Consider the following 5480-nt stretch of genomic DNA (forward strand, 5'->3'; position numbering starts at 1 on the left):
AATGTGTGGGTTTTGTTGGGGGGGGGCAGGGGATAGCTGGTGACTAGAGAGCCATGCTGCTTTACAAAACAGTGCTTTGAAAACCACTGGATCCGTGGATGCTTTCATAGCATTTCAATAGACTGTTGGACTCCTAGCCCCTCAGCCCAGTCTTTGAACACCAGGGGCAAACCAAGTCATTACAGAAAAGACCATAAACCTTCCCCCGAGCCCATACATCCAGGCCTCCCCACCCCTGCCCCATGAGCCTGTTTGTCCCTCCTGTGCTGGGAGCTGCCCTACTTTCCTGTAGTGGCCCTGTTGTTTCTTCTTATCCACAGGGTGACCCAAGCCCCTCCTACTGCTGTTTTAGCCTACCCAGTGTCTCGAGGAACTACACCTTAGATAAACTGGCACAGTGTAACCTGTCATTTCCTTTTGCTTATAAATAAACCGTTCAAGAATGGCTGAAGGGGGAGGGGGAAGAGCTGGTTTTTTAGCTGTAAACTGGCTAATTTATACTGGCCTGTGGTCCCCGCTCCACACTCCTCATTTCCAGTTGCCAAGGTGAGTTGCATTTTGGGAGGGCTGGCTCACCGAGCCTTCCTGCCACGTGTCTGGCTACTGGCTTATAAGGTAAGATTAGCATGTACTGAGTCTTACTTTAAACACCTATGCTAGCTGTCCAAAGTAAGAAGTTTCTGCATCTTAGTGATGAGCAGATTTGAGGACCTGAGATGAACACGCCGCTCTTTCTAAGAAGAAAGTGAAGGCAGCTGGGGGATTCCAGAGTGGCTTCCCATACCCAATCCTGTAGTTAGCTATTCTTTCCTACGGACTTTTTCTCATCACTGTGATATGGCCTAGCCTGTCTCCTCCATGTAAAATTGAGGACTGGCTGCAAAGGACATAATCCCAGGCTGAAGATGCTCTGTGCCTAGCATCAAGCCATTGGCATCTCTGGTATGCTCTTGGAGGCAACCCTGGTATGCTCACACCAAGAAAAAAGAGTAAATTCTCTGAGAAACAGAGTTAGAAAAATGATACAAAATTAAACTCAAGTGCTGGACAAGGCAGGCCAGAAAGACCTTTAAAAGCAAGAATGGGTCAGGTAAGCGAGAGAGTTGGGAAATGGGTGCAGACAAAGGGGGAGGGGCTGGCTTGATACACAGGCACAAGAGCAGCAAGGGCTTTCTGGGGAGGAAGGCGGGAAGGTATGGGGGGGGGGATGAGTGGGAGTTGATCAGTGAATGTAGCAAGTGCCAGGAACTGCCAGTCAGTTTGGCAGGCTGAGAGCTCGGGAGTGCTTAATGATAAGGCTGGAAAAGCAGATGGGACTCCAGATCATAACGGGCCTCCTAGGCTGTGCTAAAAGAGGCATATAATTGATGAATTTAGCCAAAAGATACTTGGGAGTCATGCAAAGGTCTGTAAGCGGACAAGATTTAAGGAAATCACTCTGGGGTCATAGAGAGGTTGGATGGCTGTGCTGGGGAGAATGGAGAGCAAAGGACTCTCAAGCAAACTGTCCCTTGGGCAATGCTTCAAGGGAAGTCATGCTCCGCCTAGGGAAGACTCCTGTGAGGCAGGGCCTTGGGTCTTTTCTTTCCCTCTACACTAGTGGTTGTTAACCTTTTTAAGGTTGTGACCCTTTAATACAGTTCTTTGTGTTGTGGTGACCCCCCCAACCCATAAATTTATTTTCACTGCTACAGTGTAACTGTAGTTTTGCTATTGTTATGAATGGCAATGTTAATATCTGATCTGCAGGATATGGGAGATGTGACCCCTGTGAAAGTGTCGTTTGACTCTAAGAGGGGTGAGACGTGGAACGCCTCAGATTGCAGCAGGCTGGAGGTTTTCCACTTCCTACCCCTCCCCTTTTTCCTAGATGGACAGACAGGAGGCCTCTGGAGGAAAATCCAGTCCCATTGATGGAAAAGAAAAGGGCCCAGCCTACACTGAGTTCAAATCCTGACTCTCAGTTAGTGACCTTGAGCAGAGTGCCCACCTCTCTGAGGTGCCGTTTCCTTGTGAGTAAAACAGTAACAATACATTCTCTGAGAGAGCAGTTCAGATTCCAAAAGCCTCTGCCAACAATATGTAGAAACACACGGGGGAGTAGAAAACGTGCTACAGGAAGCCAGCGAAAAGGCTGGACGGGACATGTGGTGACATCGTATGACAGGCCAAGGGAGTTCAGGAGGAATCTTGTGGCTGAAGCACAGTATCTCAGTTTTAAAATGGGTTCACCTTAGGGTTGAAAATATAACTCAGGTGGGAGAGGAGCTCCGCAGCATCTATGAGGTTCTGGGTTGATTCCTGCAGCTACACAGACCTACTGCAATCCTAGCAGTGGAAAAGTGGGGGTAGGGTGGGTACACGTTCAAGGTCATGCTTGACTGTAGAGTGAGTTCAGTGCCTGGCTAGACTGCATGAAAAACATGCTGCAAAAGAAAGATAGAACAGAAACAGGCTTCATGTTTATTACTGGTCATTTTCCATATGTGCCAGAGAAATAGCTGTTCCTCAGAAGGACACTGGTGTCTCTGCTAAGGTTCTCCATAACCTATGGACTTTGACTTACGTTTTTGTTTGGTGCTGGGGTCTCTTGCATGAAGCACATGATCTACTACTGAGATACGCCTTTAGTAGTGTTAGACTCCTCGAGGAGTTGTTTCGTTTGAAAGAGGGTCTTGTATAGCCAAGGCTAGCCTTAAACTGATCTTCCTGCTTCCACCTACAAATACACACACCACATCTCTCCCTTTTTAAAATTTATTCATATTTTTTGTTTTGAGGCAGAGGCTCCTCTCTCTCTCTCTCTCTCTCTCTCTCTCTCTCTCTCTCTCTCTCTCAGCACAAACTGGCTTGGAACTCACTTTGTCAACCAACTGTGGCTTTTGATTCAAGAAAATTGAATCAGAGCCTTCTGAGTCCTTGGATTATAGATGTAAACTACCATGTCCAACTTTTAAAACAGGCTAGGTAAACAACTCAGCTGGTAGAGTTCTTGGTTAGTATGCACAGGAACATAGGTTCAAATCTTGCAAAAGTAACTTTGATTAAGTGTCCAACAAATATTAAATATGTCAGATATTGTTTCCAGTGAAGTCATAAAAGGGAGTCCAAACCAAGTCTGAAATCCTCTGAAGAGAAGAAAGCTGTATACATACCTTTCATTTCTTAACCCTATTTATCTATGGAAATGCTCTTACTCCAGCTAACATACCATGTCCAGCGCTTCCAACCTCCCTGTCTTTTCTCCTAACTGAAAAATAAAAGGGGGATGATGTGGGGGAAAGGCAGAGCTAAGTTGGTAGAATGTTTGCCTAGTGTGTAAAAAATCCTGGGTTCCAACCCCAGTGCCACATAAATTGTCCATGGTGGTACATGTCAGTAATCCCAGCACTTGGGAGTCAGAGGCAGGAGGATCAGACCAGTCTGGACTATGAGACTTCCTCCCACTCCCCACCACACACACACACACACACACACACACACACACAGAGAGAGAGAGAGAGAGAGAGAGAGAGAGAGAGAGAGAGAGAGAGAGAGCAAGGTTAAGAATAGTGGCTCATGCCTATAATCTCAGCACTCAAGAGACAGAGGTAGGAGGCTAGCTACAAATCCAAGGTCAGTCTGGTTTCTATATGGAGTTCCAGGCCAGCCAAGGCTCTATAGAGAAACATATCTCAGAAAATCAAAAATAACAACCAAATAAAACAAAACAAGCAAAGAACTGGAATGTCTTGTTCACCATCCCTGAAGCTAGGCAGTCGAAGACCGGGGTGCAAGCAATCTGCTTTGGTGTCTACTGAGGGTCTACCACTCCTCATTTACAATGCCTTCTGTGCGATTTCACATGTGAAGACAGAGTGGCTAGTTTCTGGCTGAAGATTGTTGATTTTTGTTTGTTTGTTTGTTTGTTTGTTTTCGAGACAGGGTTTCTCTGTGTAGCCCTGGCTGTCCTGGAACTTACTCTGTAGGCCATGCTGGCCTCGAACTCAGAAATCCACCTGCTTCTGCCTCCCAAGTGCTGGGATTAAAGGCGTGCTCCACCACTACCCAGCCTGAAGACTGTTTTTAGAGGATATTAATCCTATTCATGGATACTGACCCCCTCATAACTTGATTGTCTCCCCCAAGTGACCTACCTACCACCTAATGCCAGCACCCTTGGGTTATCATAGTATATTGGATATATGTGGAGTGAGGTCTCAACACTTAAGTTTTGAAGTGACACACACATTGTGCCTCCCAACTTCCAAATCCAACATTTTGCCTTAATTTATGTCTTTGGCAGTTTCCTCTTCCTTGGACTTGTCTCTGGTCTCACACAATGTTCTATGGGTCTGTTACTGTTTACTAAGATAAAGACCAGAAAAAGCGCCTCTTCACCCAGATCCTTTCATTCTTTCCCTACTTGGGCTTCAACCCACCTCTCTCTTCCAGCCACATAGTTCGTCAAGAACCATGCTCCTTTTGTGGGACTGCACTGTCTTTTGAAACAGGCTCTCCTGTTTGAAACAGCTGTTTTAGAATTTAATATGTACACCAGGCTCGCCTCGAACGCACAGAGATCCTCCTGTAATTATGACACTAAACGTGTGAACCAACATGAGGAACAATGGTCATATTCATATGAACTCCTGGATTCCCATTTCACCAGAAACACCGGCCTCGCTTACTGTTCAGCCTCCTCACCAGCTCTTTCCAGCCCTCCTTCTGGTTTCCTTACACATTCCCACTTCTAGCTTGTAAGGTTGCCAAAAGAAGCAACAATAGTGGACAAGGAAGCATGACAGGTAGGCAAAAGGATGCATGAAAGTGGGAAAAAGAGACTAGGGGAAGGCTACGAGGAAATTTAGGGGTATCAAGAAAGTGAAGAACCTGAGGAGGAAGGAGAATCTATCTACTAAAGCATGCTGTTCAAAATGCTATAATGATGCCCTCTTCTTTGCACATTTAAAAAATATTATTAAAAGGTTCTTTCATGCGGGGTGGTGGTGCCATATACTTTTAATCCCAGGACACGGGAGTCAGAGGCAGATGAATTTCTGTGAGTTTCAAACCAGCCTTGTCTACAGAGCAAATTCCAGGAAAACCAGGCCTACAAAGAGAAACCCTGTCTCGAAACAAAATAAAACAATCAAAAAATGATAAAGAGGTTCTCTCTTTGAGGCAGTTTTTATTGCTGCTCAACATAGGAATACTTGACATGTTCTATTCCCTCAGAAAATCCTGAGCAGCAGTGGCAACGGCAACTGCTGCGACCTCCCTGCCCTCCTCTGGTTTTTGTTTTTTTTGGTTTTTTGTTTTTTGGTTTTTTGGTTTTTTTGGTTTTTTCGAGACAGGGTTTCTCTGTGTAGCCCTGGCTGTCCTGGAACTCACTCTGTAGACCGGGCTGCCCTCGAACTCAGAAATCTGCCTGCCTCTACCTCCCAAGTGCTGGGACTAAAGACGTGCACCACTACTGCCCAGCTCTTTTTTTTTTTTTA

This window comes from Mastomys coucha, chromosome X (assembly GCF_008632895.1).
Source record: "Mastomys coucha isolate ucsf_1 chromosome X, UCSF_Mcou_1, whole genome shotgun sequence".
Lineage (NCBI taxonomy): Eukaryota > Metazoa > Chordata > Mammalia > Rodentia > Muridae > Mastomys > Mastomys coucha.